The sequence below is a fragment of the Schistocerca americana genome, chromosome 6 (assembly GCF_021461395.2).
Source record: "Schistocerca americana isolate TAMUIC-IGC-003095 chromosome 6, iqSchAmer2.1, whole genome shotgun sequence".
Classification (NCBI taxonomy): Eukaryota; Metazoa; Arthropoda; class Insecta; order Orthoptera; family Acrididae; genus Schistocerca; species Schistocerca americana.
Window position 1 is genome coordinate 601,699,756 of NC_060124.1, and position 16,400 is coordinate 601,716,155.

Genomic DNA, 16,400 nt, shown 5'->3' on the forward strand with positions numbered 1-16,400 from the left:
ATCCACATGAGTGCTAAAAGGAATCCGTTAAACTTCGGTTACACGATGAATCAGTCAAATATGGAGGCCGTAAATTCAACTAAATACCTATGAATCACAATTACGAACAACCAAAATTGGAAGGAACACAAAGAAAATATTGTGGGGAAGGCTAAACAAAAACTGCGTTTTATTGGCAGGACACTTAGAAAATGTAACAGGTCTACTAAGCAGACTGCCTACACTACGTTTGTCCGTCCTCTTTTAGAATACTGCTGCGTGATATGGGATTCTTACCAGATAGGACTGACGGAGTACAAGGAAAAAGTTCAAGGAAGGGCAGCACGTATTGTATTATCGCTAAATATGGGAGAGAGTGTCACTGAAATGATACAGGATTTGGGTTGGGCATCATTAAAAGAAAGGCGTTTTTCGTTGTGACGGAATCTTCTCACGAAATTCCAATCACCAACTTTCTCCTCCGAATGCGAAAATATTTTTTTGACACCGACCTACATAGGGAGAAACGACCACCACGATAAAATAAGGGAAATCAGAGATCGTACAGAAAGATATAGGTGTTCGGTCTTTCCGCGCGCTATACGAGATCGGAATAATACAGGATTGTAAAGGTGGTTCGATGATCCCTCTGCCAGGCACTTAAATGCAATTTGCAGAGTATCCATGTAGATGAGGTGCTGCCCATAATGCTCCGAACGTTCTCAGTTGGGGAGAGACCAGGAGACCTTGCTGGCCAAAGTAAGGTTTGGCCAGGACGAAGACAAGCAGTAGAAACTCTCGCCGTATGCTGGAAGGCGTTGTCTTGTTGAAATGTCAGACCGGAATGGCTTCTCACAAAAAAAAAAAAACCAGTACGTGCAATGTCTTACACGTACCACTGTGCTGTAAGGATATCGCGGCTGACAACCAAAGGGGCTTACTCTGAAAAGTAATGGCACCCCAGAGCATGACTCCTGGTTGTCGGGTCATACGGTGGGCGACATACAGCTCGGTATACCACCACTGTCCATGACGTCTCCACAAACGCCTCCGGCCTGGAATCTCTTTGGCTGGGGTATAGCTGTCTTCAGTCTTGAGTCCCTCTTCGAACTGAGCGCCGATGCTTAGCGAAGGTGAGTCTGGAGACGCCCTGGATAGCAGTGGGATACCAACTTGACTGTTCCAAATTGGATTGTAGAGTGTAACATGGTTAGCGGTTTCAGTGTCTGGTTAGAATCGACGTTTAACGTGATCCAGGAACAAGATTTTGATGTAATAGTATTTTCTTCGCATCGGGATGCTTACTATCGCTGAGCACCCATGCCGCTCACCATTGGAATGCTTGATTTCGTTGAGTATCCGCGGCAGGTGAGCCAATCATTATCACCTCATGGGCATTTTAGCTTATTACACTGGTTGTGGTTTGTATTCCGCGTAGCGGCCAGCGTGAGATTTACAACGGTTGGGCGGAAACGCACATCTAAATCGGTCACCCTGTTGGCGGGGTTCGAGGGAGGCGACTGAAGTGAAGCATTCAGCTTCAAATGGTTCAAATGGCTCTGAGCACTATGGGACTTAACATCTGAGGTCATCAGTCCCCTAGAACTCAGCACTACTTAAACCTACCTAACCTAAGGACATCACACACATCTATCCCAGAGACAGGATTCGAACCTGCGACCGTAGCGATCGCGCGGTTCCAGAATGACGCAACTAGAAACGCTCGGCCACAACGCATGGCGAAGCATTCACGTGGTTTGGGCACTTATCACAGCCAACCCCGTAGTAAACAGATAACTACGTTACCATACAGGTAGCTTATTTGCTAGAAATCTCTTTTATTTGCACCGTACACATTTACAACATACTCAAGCAACGTCTGAAGATCAGTATGTACCTTTTCAATAGAAAGGTTTACATTTACTTTGTAAATGAAACGTAGAATAAAATGCTTTGTGTCTTAAATGCAAAAACAGGCACAGCTGATATTTGTCGATTACAGCGCCATCTACCCGGAATGGGAAACAATGGTTTGGGTAGGCCGTAGGGCTGTTCTTTTTTTTTACTGACAGACTTTCCGGCATGACCGACTGCCACCGACTCGTTGTTATGTTCGAAGCTACCGCTTGGTCTCACGCTGTCGGTAAGCGACTTTTCTCTTGGTGCGTGATAGTGGATAAGTGTGGCGAACAGAAATTTGCGAAATACTGAGCAACAAATACCCTTAGGAAAAGCTACATACTCTGTGAAAATGCGTTTATTGTTTCATTCGTCGGACACCATACGATGCTTGCGCAGTTTCGTCATTCAAACTTTAATAAATATATCAGTTTGTAATGTCCCAGTGCGTTTTCGTTAACTGCACTTTGCCGACAATCAACAGTGACAAAGAAAAAAAATCCAGATAGACTACAAGGTACAACCACTGGTAAGTAACAAATGGGTAACCGAACGGTTCTCTACAGTGATTTCGCATAAGAATTTCGCTTATTCTTCGTATGTATAATCCTTTTCACGATTTAGTGCGTTTTCGTCAGTAACTGCAAATATAGTCTGTAAGCAAGTATTGTGAAAACAATATATTACATATATGCAAAGAAAAGTACATGACTAATGAAATAAAGCAACTTCCGCGCATTTCGAGCTTAATTTAAATAGCGTTATGTTAAGAGAGTATTACTGCGGTTAAATATCTCGCGAAACGCAACGTTAATGTCAGTATGGATGGAACAGGGAGAGGATTGAACTTTACCGTATTACTTAATATACTCGCATATACAAAGGTCATGGAGAATATAGCCTTTTCTAAGAGAACTAAGTGTTCTACAACCCGCAGTATACTGAGGTATCTGCCAACCACACTCACCTCGATACACCACAGTACTGATGTAACACGTTGAAGACTCTATCACCACTAAATTGCACCATAAGTGATACGAACATTACCATATATGTAAAAATGTTTTGATTGTAAGTCATATACACCGAAGAGCCAAAGAAACTGGTACTCCACCCTAACATCGTGTAAAGCCCCCATGAGTACGCGGAAGTACCGCAACTCGACGTGGCACGGCTCGACTAGTGTCTGAAGTTATATTAATACCTTCAGCTGCTGACGGGCGTTGATATATATCAATATATATCAACGGCCCCTTCTGAAAATGTGGGCCCCAACCGGGACTCGAACAACAGGATCTCCTGCTTACATGAAGGACGCTCTATCCCTGTCAGGGCACACATTTTCACCAGTCCCCGTTGCTATATATCAATGCCCGTCAGCAGCTCAAGGTATTAATACAATCCTAATTTCGTTCTAGACGTCTGCAGGTCATCAATGGAGTCTGTTCTTTCGGACATGTCCGAAAGAACAGACACCATATCCACATAAGTATATAGTTTTGGAAATCCTGGTTATGACCTTCTTCTTAAATAGGGAATGCACACATATTCCCCGATTTCTTATGGGGCTTGGTAAGAAAGTCTTCCACGAGTATTGAGTGTGTTGGGGTGGGACACTACGAATGTAGTGTGTGGACATACAAGGTGAGAATGTAGGACTCGCGGGAGGCATCCGCGAGAGAGTCCCTGCAGTCGCACTATCCTCTGTGCCCTCGGTGGCTCAGATGGACAGAGCGTCTGCCATTTACGCAGGAGATCCCGGGTTCGAGTACCGGCCGGGGCACACATGTTTCACCTGTCGCCGTTGATATACATCAACGCTCGTCAGCAGCTGAAGGTATAAATATCATTCTCATTTCGCTCTAGACGGCCTGAGGTCAGCAATGGTGTCTGTTCTTTCGGACGAGACTCGTCCGACCAGGCAACATGTTCCCAGTCACCAATAGTCCGATGTCGGTGTTGAAGGGCCCAGGCGAGGCGTAAAGCTTTGTGTCGTGCAGTCATCAAGGATACACGAGTGGGCTTTCAGCTCCGAAAGCCCATATCGATGATGTTTCGTTAAATGGTTCGGACGCAGCGATGTCGGAGACTTGATATTTTACCGGATTCCTGATATTCACGATACACCCGTGAAATGATCATACAGGAACATCTTCACTTCGTCGCTACTTCGGAGATGCTGTGTCCCATAGCTGGTGCGCCTACTGTAACACCACGTTCAAACTCACTTAAATCTTAATAACTTGTCCTTGTAGCAGCAGTAACCGATCTAACAACTGAGCGTGACACCTGTTCTCTTATATAGGCGTTGCCGACCGCAGCGCCGTATTCAGCCTGTATTTGAATACGCATGCCTATACCAGTCTCTTTGGCGCTTCGGTGCATATTATTTAGTATTACCTAAGAGTATTTATTGCTCCATATTTCGCGGATTTTGCCTACTTCACTCAGCCACTACCACGTACCGCGACCAAACTAACAGGATAACTGCACTCATAATTTATTTAATGAGATATACGTCTGTGTGCATCTCATATCTAGAACGCTACGCATGGCTGGTCCCATGCCATACATTCTGACCCGGGCAACGAACTGGATAAGAAAAACTGGCGATACCTGCAAGAAAATAACCCAGGTTCCGAGCCAGAAGCACAATCCCACAACGAGGCAGCTTTCATCGAATAAGCTGGTGGCTGGGATTTGTTGCAGCTGCGGTGTTTATTCCTTCGTATGGGCCATTACCACGGAGTAACACTTGTACACAGCAACAGTCTGATGTAATGAAAGTTTACTTTATTACTGGCGCTTCTTGGCAGATTAACACTGTGTGCCGGACCGAGACTCGAACTCGGGATATTTGCCTCACGGCGTGCTCTACCGTCTGAGCTACCAGAGCACGACTCACGACCCGTCCTCGCGGCCAATTGTGCCAGTACCTCGTCTCCTACCTTCCAAACTTCACCGAAGCTCTTCTGCGACCCTTGCAGAACTGGAACTCCTGGAAGAAAGGATATTGTACAGACATGGCTTAGCCACAGCCTGGGAGATGTTGCCAGAATGATACTGGGTACTTTATTACTGTTTAATTAAACAGTGATTTAGCTCATATAATGTGGGTTTATTTATTGTTGTTTAATGAAGCAAAGATTAAACTGCGTAATAACAGCAGTGCAGTCCTTCACTAATGGACATGAAAATATCAGTTCTGCAGAATTATCTAAGGATTCTTCCGAAAATTCCAATAGAGTTGCAGTTTCTCACGATAAGAAGGCTACATACAGCTCACTACACTGGCCATACTAGTGTAAAAATTGATTCCTTATTGCCGTCGTAAAGTCCAAAACATCCCCACCACGCCTGAGGTTTTGTGGACCTCCTACCACGCCGTACGTCAGCGCCGGCACGGAGACCTGTCTCTGAACTAAATAACAGAGCGCTCCATTAATTCGGGCTGAAACACGCCTCCACTGTCCAGGACAGGTTCAGGACCCACCCGTGGCTGGCGATACGTCGTACGGAGATGTGGTGTGGATGTTTTACCAAATAGACGGAACAGTTTCTGTCAACCTGCACACTACATGCAAGATACTTCCGATCAGCATTTGGTATTAGGAAACTCGTATATATACTCCACATTCGACGTTCAAAATTATGTTTGAGAACATTTTCCATATTATCCCCACTCTTTGTAATTAAACAAAGAAAATGTTTACAGTGCCTCAAAAAGTAATATTCGCAGTAAACTAAAAAACTTATTTATTTAATTTTACATATTTTAAAAGAAGAAATGTTGAGGTTGCTCGCGGAGAGGATGAGAGACGGTCGTGGCTATATGCGCGCTGCTTTGACAGACAGGTGGCGCGGAGCTAGCTAGGAGCTGGCGTGTGTAGCTGGCTGCCTAACTAGCAGGCGATAACCCTGCTACTGGCGGAATGTGAGCGCCACGTAGAAAGCGAGTGTCGTAAGGACAGCAAGTCCAAGCACGATAATGCGAGTGCTTTTTCGAAGGGAAGGTGGTCTTCCCTGGCCCTTGCGACGTGTGACGGTGCCTCATGCCGCAAATTCTGACATCGCAAAGTATTAGGATGGTGCATAAGATCGCAGCGTGTTTCTTCTGTATATTAATATTGTTATAGGTTTTGGATTTTACAAAGAGTATTCTACGTCATTGCCCCCTTACCTGCATTTGTCGTAAGTCCCTCGCCCAGCGCAAAGTTCCAAGCGGCTGGAAAAAAGCGCAAATGACTCCAGTATATAGAGAGGTAAAGAAACGGACCCGTAAAATTATAGACCAACATTCCAAACTTCTGTTTGCTGCAGACTTCCTGAACACATTCCCAGTTCGATTATAATAGACTTACTTGAGGCTAAGCAGCTTATGTCGACGAATCAACATGGTTTTAGGAAGCATCGTAAGTGCGAAACTCAGCTTGCCCTTTCCTCACGTGGCATACTGACAACTATGTATGAATGGCAACAGGCAGATTCCATATTTCTAGACTTCCGGAAAGCATTTGACAACGTACACCATTGTAGACTGTTAAAGAAACTACGAGCATATCGAATAATTTCACAGATATGTGAATGGCTCGAAAACTTCTTGAATAATAGAACCAAGTATGTTGTCCTCGACGGCGAGTGTTCATCAGAGACCACGAAGTGTGATAGGACGGCTGTTCTTTATACAGGGTGAGGCCATCTGAATATTCAATACATTAGCTCCGAGGAACAAATGGCAGATATTTTACCAAAAGCAGCTAGGAGTGAACATTTCAATAGACTATATCAAAAGTTGGCGATAGTGAATTTTACGGGTAATTAAGGAAATTATTAAATTGATGGGGGTGTTGAAGTAATGACAATTTAATAATTATACTTTGCTAACTTTCAGCATTCTGGAAGGCATTGTAGCGGTGCGAGAATTTCGTGGTAAATTCTAGAGACCCTCGTATTTGCACCGTCTTGAACACGCGTTATTTTAGAGATGAGTGTAGTAAAGTAGAACTGTGTCTACTGCACCACAAGTATGTGTGTGCAGGACGGACGCGTATGGGACGGATGATCGGCGCGGGCAGGTAGTCGCCGATCCCGCCTAAGGAGTTACACGTCCAGCTCAAGGAATAAACCCGCCGTACTCCGTGCGACGTCAAACATTACTGTGTGAACATTTGAATGTTGTTGAAAGAAGAGAAGGGACTATTACTTATTCATTCTTTCTCTTACTTTCATAAGGTCCAGACGGTTGTCTTGTTAAACTTTGAGAGATTTGTAGACTGCATTTATGGAAAAATGAATGTAATAGTTTCTGACATACAGGACGGTTCCGAACTTACAAAAAATGTTTTAGTTGTATGAAAACTGTTGTGTGATGAAAATACAGTGTGATTGAGTTCAAAATATTCTCGAGTGCACGGAGTTATTTTAAAAGTATACAAAATTTCCTCCAAAGTAGCATCTTATATTCGGAGAAGAAGTTGTGCAGGACATCACAGCCGGCTATCCTGAAATGAAGATCGTCGAAGCAACTCCAAGTAAGTTCGATAGCCAAGAGGGAGTGTGAGTCTCGCACACCAGTACCACACTGTCACCCTTAATCACCGGAAACCGCCAGAGCATGGCATAAACTACAGTATGGTTTACCAAATTATGCAATAATTTGCAGAGAACTATCAAAGTAGCAATATTATTTTTTTTACTTGATGACTATGGACCAATTAAATTACTCGTTATTTGACATCTTTCACTTACAGCAACAATATTACCACATCGGCTACCAGCTACCGCTTGGTTACAGGTGACACATAAACACGGTACGTCACTCCATAAATGCTGTTAATGTGTAATGCAGAATAATGTCGGAGGCAGCCACTGCCAGGTACGTTGGAAATGCGAGATGCTCTATGGACAGCTGATTCTAAGTAACCAATGACAACCACAGCAGACAAAGCCCTGAATTCAAACTTGTGTCCTAAGATAACCACAACCTCATGATGTGAAATGCATCAGAGAAAACAGCAATCAAACAAAGCGATTGCAATTTTTAGATCTGCCGCAGATTGTTATGGTCGTTAAAGCTAACCTCTACGAAGCAACTCGAGACAGAGAGAGAGAGAGAGAGAGAGAGAGAGAGAGAGAGAGAGAGAGGGAAAAAAAAGTTTTAGCACTGAAGCAAACTAATCTGTCACCGCCATTGGTTACCTGAAATGATTGTCGCACTGGCTACATGAGCTACTAACCAATGAGCAGTCCTCATTTACAATTGGTTGCAGATTATAGGTGACACAGGCAGATTCCAGGAGAAAAAAGTATGACAGGAAGAAAAATAAGGGCAAATAAAACAAACAATAAGATCAAAAATTATATTTATACGAATTAATTGCATAAAAATAATAATCACATTCTTTTGATCAGATTTATAAATTGAAAAAAAAGTTTCATTTGTCGTTTTTTTGATCCTACAACCTTCTACATCATGTTTATATGACAACCATTGCGCTAGGCCCCAACACAAGTACGTAGCTGGTGCATAAGTTCGATTAATTTTTATACAGAGACTTCTGTGTACAATAATATATCATCCTTCAGTGTTTACGATAGACAGCCAACATTGCGGAAGTTTTCGATTCTGCGACAGTAGATATGGCATGGTTTTTAGGTGAAGAATTCATTGAGTCATCTTCAGAGTGCATTTTTAATCCGGAAAGGAAGTTCCATGAAGGTTATTCGATAGAGTGTGGAAAAGGTTCAAATCTGAGGCACAAGATCAGGTGAATAAGGTGTGTGTGACATGACTTCCCAACCCAACTTCTGCTAGACTGAAAAAAAAATAAAATAAAATAAAATACTGTACGGAATGCAGGCAGGCATTTACGTGGATCAGTATTGCTTCATGTGGACTTCCTGGTTGTTGTTCTTAGACTGTGTCTGCAAGACATCTTTTCTGTTGACAGGAAATGTCAGCAATGATGGTTACATCTTGCGGAAGTAATTCATAATACAACCCACCATCGTCGTCCCATCAGATGCATAACATTATCTTTTGTGGATGCATGCAGTTTATTGTATGGGATGTTGCTCCTTTGTTTGGCCTCAACCAATCCTTTCTTTTCCTTATGTTATCATAAAGACACAATTTTTCATCACCAGGATAGTGGTGCCCTAGTGTCAGTCTAGTCAAGGGAAAGGTAAATTTTATCGAAATTCAATGAAGGCGCGGTTGGGGGATGAAATCTGGCGCCACTGTCAGAGTGTCGTAACGGACGACAGCCAGCAGGCTAGGCAATGTAAACATGGCACTTGCAGGCGCAGAGCTGCGACAGCGGTATTGTACGCACGATTTGTTTTGAGTGGAGCAACAACAAGGAAGGAAACTGCAGCGTTGATCTAAGTTATTGGATGTATGAGGCGGGGCACTAGGCCAGAACCAGGAGTGGCGGGAGTGGCGATTTGTAAATGGCTGACCTGTAAGAATTTATCCCTGCCATAGCTTCTGTCTCTCTCTGACACTATGTCAGAAGCAAGGGAGAAACCAATATAAATAGAAAGGCAAGTTTATGTTGACAGGGTGTGCCAGGTCAGTTGAGTGTTGGCACAGACCTGTGCTGATCTACGCTTATAGGGGTCAGTCTGTTAGCAATGTTACAAGCATTCTGCTTAAACTTGTACTTTGTTTCTATGTAGACGCTCGAGCTCTATTCCGCATCCGGGGACACAACACCAGGGGAGGGTGGAACAGCAGCCTGGAACTTGGAGATAGCATGGTCTGCCTGAAAGAGGGCAGTGACAGCAGTCTACATCGGGTCCAGAAGGGGCTCAATTCCATTCCAGTCTACTGGTCAACTTCATTTCCCAATTTCCCACCTGGGGTCTGGGCGAGGCGTACCCTGCGGGTAGCACAGCAGCACTGCGACAGCGCCAGAAATGGCGGCAGGTGTTGCCATCCGGCAAGCGACATTAGCACAGTATCCAGATGGGCGTGGGTTTGAGTCCGGTCACGTGTTGGGAGCAGCAGCGCCCTGAGGGCCGTGGCTGACCAGTACATCCACCTTCATCCCACGGTCGGACAGAGCAGGCCAAAAGGGGCGGAGGGCAGTGAGGACCAGGGCCTGTAGCAGTCTCCGGAATCGTGGGCAGCAGCGCGGCGCAAGTCACTACGCATCGGTGGGTGGTGAGCGGGAGAGCGGCGGCCGACTCCCTCGGCGGGCAGTCTTGATAACGATAGCAGCAGCGTCGGCATACCAGGAGTCTGCTGAGCCGGCTAGACTTGCAGGACATTGGGCGGGCAGCATGCTGACACTACGCTTCACCATCAAATACTGTAAATTAGCTGAATAAAGCAATGTTACTGAATACCGCTGTATCACTCTGCACCCTCGAAATTCTTGAACACCATCTGGAGTCCCAGGTTTGACCCCCAACCCTGCAACAGTTGTAATGGTCAGTATTTCATGAGCCACTTGATGATGAGCAAATAGAGATAGCTATGGTCACCCACTGATTTTTCCGATTTTCACTTCGGACATGCGGTACTCATACACCTCATTTTTTAACCTTTCTGTTGCATGCAAAATTTGCACAATGGTGGAATGATCATGATCATCCCATGGCCCAGTTCTCGAATACACTGGCGTGCATCATTGTGGATTAATGTTCCATGATCTTCACAAAAAATTCGAAGACCTTCCTGAACTTGGAGGGTCAAAAATATCAACGTGGTCCTCCTTTAAACGGGAAAACCATTTTCTTGCTGTGCTCTCTCAAATAGCATTATCCCCATACATGGTGCATGTGTTTCTGGCTGCCTCTGCTGCTGTCACCCCTCTACTGAACCCAAGTAGAAAATGTTCAGATTATTCCAATTGGCACTCCACTTTCCAGTGTCCACAGCTCCACTCACTATCTCCAAATGGAAAAATGTAAACTGAGATAGCAGCAGTGAACTACAAATTAAAATGGTAATCGATTAATAAACCCATAACAACATGCAAAATGGAAATGCTATTAACTTGTGTGTCAACCTTATGTCAAAGAGTATGAAAAAGCTGATACTTATACATATGTTACATAATTGAGTGCAAAGTGTTTGACTCACAATAAATGAAGGTTTTGAGTTTGATAATTTAATGATTTTTTTTTCAATTGGGATTAACAAAAAGATAGATGCGTCCTCAGTGGAAAGTGAAAAGCTACTGTATCACATATATACCTAGTATATGACAAAGTAGTTGAGAGGAAAAGTAACAAATTAAAGGAAACTTCTGTATTCCCAGTACTACTTCACGATTTCAAAATGAATGGTTCACAACTCTGTTGATAAGAACAATCACATCAAAATATTATTATCCAGTAACAGCAAATAAGGTCTTAATGAACAGTCTATAGTTAATCTTAAGTTTGTATGAGAGAAAGCACGATTTAAATGTTAATATAACATAGATGGGAGGTATGGTTTAGTGAAAAGCACAGTAAGAGTGATAGAATGGAAAGTAGTAGGAAACCCGTGTATTAAGTAAAACTTAAATAGGCTATGTAGACACTTTTGACACAGAAAGGGATATAGTTTCAATTTTTAAGGTCAGTGAACCCCATTTTATGTATGGAAGTGAGGGTGCATAGACGGACCCATAAGAGGGATGGTCTTACCTGGGGTCAGGTAGATACATAGAGGAAATTACCTATACTATTTTTGTATGGAGGTATAAAAGAAGGGACACTATCATCACAAAAATAATATATGTACACAGTGTCTGTCCAAAAATTGAGTTGTAAATGTTGGTGCTACAAGGATATTAAGCTGCACTGTGATGTTGAATCACACTAATGACATATTCTCCAAAATAGTCAAAAGTAAAGAGACTTGCCTGGAAAATGACAAATTTTAAATGGTGTTTCTGTACATGTTGACTTCTCACAAATGACATTTGAAGTAATGGAGTGCAGTACAGAGCCCAGCATCAGCTTGTGACTCCTTATGGTAAAGAACAGTTAAACTCTTTCCACCTAAATTTAGTGAAAAACTATGTGCTTATGAAGTAATTACATACTATCACTTAACTGGGAATGTTATAAGTGTAATTAATCTTAACAAGAACTTGAAATGCATGTATTATCTCTCGCGCCAAGGAACGACATTCGTGGTGTTAAAAAGGTATTTTAAGTAATCAATAAGTGTGGGCCAAACAACCGTGTGTGCCCTTTGTCATGTATGTATAGATTTGTGAAAAGTGGAGTTAACTCTTTAACATCAGCAAGGCACGGCAGTGTTTGTGCTTCTCACCATGCTGTGGAGGTCCGCTTATGGGTTGAAGTCATGATGGCTTGGTAGTGTCTTTGAACTAGAGGAGAAACTGGACACTGGTGACAATGATCCAGAAACTTTTCTGTCACAACAAGATTGAATGAGAGCTCCTGTTATGAGCCTGGTTACATCTCCATACATATTCCACAAGCAACTGCAGTGTGCGTGTCCGATGGAACCCTGTACCACTACTAGTCATTCCCTTTCCGGTTCCACTCGCAGAAAGAGCGAGGGAAAAATGAATATCTATATGCTTCTGTGTAAGCCCCAGCATCTTATAGCTTATCTTTATAATTCATATGCAAAATGTATGCTGATGGCAGTAGAATCATTCTGCAATTGGCTTCAAATGCCAGTTCTCTAAATTTCTCTATACAGTGTTCCTCAAAAGGAATATTGCTTTCCCTCCAGGGATTCCCATACGAGTTCCCGAAGCATCACTGTAGAACTTGCGTGTCATTTGAACATACCGTTAACACATCCATTAGCCAGCCTCTGAATTGCTTCAGTACCTTCCTTTCATCGAAACTGATGCACATCACACACACACACACTAGCAGTACTCGAGAATAGATCGCATTAGCATCCTGCATGCGGTCTCCATTACAGATGAACCACACGTTCCAAAAAGTTTCCCATGAACCCAATATCTACCTTCATTACCACAATCCTGACATGCTCGTTCCATTTCACATCCCTTTGCAACATTCTGCCCAGATATTTAAAAGATCTTACATTTTCTACATTTAGAGCAAGCTGTCATTCATCAAACTAACTAGAAATGTTGTCTAAATCGTCCTGTATCATCCAACCATCACTCAACTTCCACATCTTTCTGTACACCACAGCATCATCAGCAAACAACCGCAGATCGCTCCTCACCCCGTCCGCCAAATCATTACGTGTACAGAAAACACTTCCCTAGGGGTATTCCTGACAATACCATTGTTTCCGATGAACACTCGTCACTTTAGAGGAGTCTGTTAAGAGTGGTTACATTATTTCATTGTGAGTTGGAGTAGATATGTGCTTTCTTACAGTCCTTGATCCTCTGCAAACAGAAACAAAATTATGTGGCCAGAAGTATTGGAACTGCACAGCAGGTATGCTGCATCAAGAAAGTACAAAGTGCAGCACTAAATATTAAAGATCTATTCACAACACATGACAGACAAGAGGGTTACTATGGAATGCTGGGTTTCCTATGGATCTCCATGAATACTACTACAGGTTGTTGAATGGAGATGTGGATCGTGCACTGCCTAAACCGGGCAATTGTGGGGGTTCTCACACAGAATTACATTTTTTATTTACAGTTTAAGTAACGACAATCTTCGGTTTGTCATCTCTCTGTACTTCTGTTTCTATAAGCATTTTGATGCAATATATTGTAACGGGCACCAGTATATTCAATTTACCTGTTGCACCAATGGGAAAAATCCAATAAATCTTTCTCACTGCGGAACAATAAATGGTAAATGGTTATCAATCTCATACTCTAACATTCATGTTTTGGAACAGATGAGACAGTATGCCATGCACTAGTGATCATCCACTTTCTGGGAGAGCACTGTGAAAGCAGCATTAAGAATGGGAGGTTAAACCCTAGTATACCTTTCTGTTTACATCATTAGGCCTTCACAGTCATGCTGTTGAAGGCATGGAATAAACTGCAAGTGCCTCTTTTTCTGTTTTCAAAAGCCACAAGATTTTACATACCACTTAAAGTTTTGAAAATGGTGCACCAACATGATAAAGAGTCACTCCCTACATGAATGTGATAATTAGCGTACCCTATATATGAGCGTCAATTTATTTACCACAACAGGGCTTCTGTATTGTGTATGAGTGTTACTTAGGAATACCAAATGTTTCTACACAATCATAACAAGATTAGGAAATTTTTAGATTAGTTTTTCAGGTTTACTTTCCCCTTCAGATTTTAGGGAGAATCAAGTTTTCAACAGCTTCCCTGTCATCAGCAGGAACTGCCTGTTGAACCCCACACTGTCATCCTCTGCACATAAAAAAACTGCCACAGTGTTAGTTAAGAGAGAGAGCTCTGTCAGTGAGTATGGAACAAGCTCCCGAACACTCAAGCTATCTGTGCATCCTCACGTGGGAATAGGAGAAACTTATTCCATAATGCTGTCACAAAAGAAATTTTGATTACTGGAAAATTCTGTTTTAATGTATTGTATAACCACACAAATACAATCACTTCATTGTTGTGTATTTGATAACAGCATTTACCACCATTATCTTTCTTCTGAATTCTGAATTTTATGGACAAAAACACTGCAAGAGTTTGTTTTATGTCTTGAGATTGCTTCCTGACTACCACATCAAATTAATAAACACTGCCAGAGATGAAACAAGTTAAAAGTGAGATATCTTTAGGGACATGAATTAAAACACCTATACATGCCAAACGTGTTTTATTTCTTTCTGCATGAAGGCATAGCTGCTTCACTATAATTGAACAAATTGTTAACATCCACTTTCCGCAACAGGCAAGAAAGATATAAAAATAGATGAAGTATATAAATCAATAATTTGCTTTTATAAGAGATCAGTAACAAAATAATGGTAAATGGCCATAAAAGTGTAAATCAGTACCAACATATTATATTGACTAACAAAACACTGCAAGCAACAATAGGGGATAACTTTAAAGAATATTACTAACTGTCCTGAAATACATTATTAATGTTCAGAACATACTAACAGTGAAACAACATATTAAACTTAAACAAGATATTAAACACGAACAACCTGTGATTTTTTTTACAATTATAGCTTTGAAAACTAAATTACAAACAAGTGTTGGGCAATGCTATACGTAAATTTGAGATAAAAATTGCTAAAGTGGCAAGGATTCAGATGAGGTATTAAAGAAATGATACACTGGTGTACTTAACATCCAAATGAATACAGAATTCAATCAAAAGAACAATTCAATCATATCATTTAATTTTATTTTATTGTTGCAGGAACATATGTGCACACCAAAAATTGATTGCTTAATAAAAATTTCTGCTTTATTCAGTCTTGCTTCAGATGGTAATGCAGTCATCATCCCACTGATTAACAATTGACTCGTCTGATACAGTGCATAAATAATTACACATTTACTGTCCAGTGAATAGACTATTATCATTTTTGATGATTTCGTCGGTGTCGTTATCATCATCATTAATACTGTTCACTGTGCCGTGCATTATTCATATAATGTTATAACTTAACTGGGTCACAGAGCACTTTGTGACTCATTCCATGCTGTAGAATTACCTATTCTGAAACCCCTGATGGATGTTCTCACACCAAAGTCCACTGCACATATGCACAGCCTGTATCGCCACTACTTTAGAAGCAGTCTTGGATAAGGTAGTGGTAAGCTGTCGAGTCACAGTTCACAGTGCCACAAACATATGTCGGCTACCCATTTCTTGTGCTCTACAAGAAAGGCTTTCGTGCACATCCAGATTCATATTCACTGGTTTCAAAGTCCTTAAATTTTAGCTCTTTGTGGAATGTTGTTTTCCCCTATAAACCTGATGTCAAATCCAAAATTTGAGAACTGTTGTTTATGAGTGGAGTCAGGATGGGACTGCATAGGATCAATTTTGTCTTGGAAAGAAAACTGAAGTGTCTTCACTAGTGTCATGTTACCCACTGCACCTGCAAAGGGAGGTACAGAGAACAGGGTGTGGTAGACAGCATGATATCAGTACAGATTGATCCAGGAGTCTAAGAAATATGGAATGTCCAGTATAGCTAGGAACAGAGCGTAATCCTGGTGGCTGCACACCTATCAGAAGAAATTCTTGCACCCCAGAGATGCTCATCCGCTCAAGACCATTTTCATCATTGCGCCAGTCCCATCATAGCACTAGTCCCATTGTCATATCAGCCCCATCGCAGCACTAGTTATGCTGTTACATCTAGGAACATCTTAGAAATGACTTTTCTGATGATTACAGGATGTCATCAGCTCAGGTTCTTGATGGCTCTGGAAGCTGTGAAGTGATGTTGAGGGCTACAACATTTAACCATTTGGTTCCCATGGCTAACCACTGGTTGGTCATCTGAGAGTAGTTCAGTGGTCTCCAGCACTGCAGAAAGATCTCGTAATAATGACACAGCAAAGTATTTCCCACAAGCACAACCACATCTTTTGGTGACGTCCTTGTGGAAGTGTGTCAGTAGAGCTCCTGTCCAGTGT

The 16,400-nt window shown here is 42.2% G+C and overlaps 1 non-coding gene across 1 annotated transcript; it reads left to right on the forward strand.

Moving 5' to 3' along the window:
* The first annotated feature begins 3,586 nt into the window (after positions 1–3,586).
* Trnak-uuu lies at positions 3,587–3,661 on the forward strand. The gene has a single exon. It is a non-coding gene; the product is annotated as a tRNA-Lys (tRNA).
* The last annotated feature ends 12,739 nt before the right edge of the window (positions 3,662–16,400 follow it).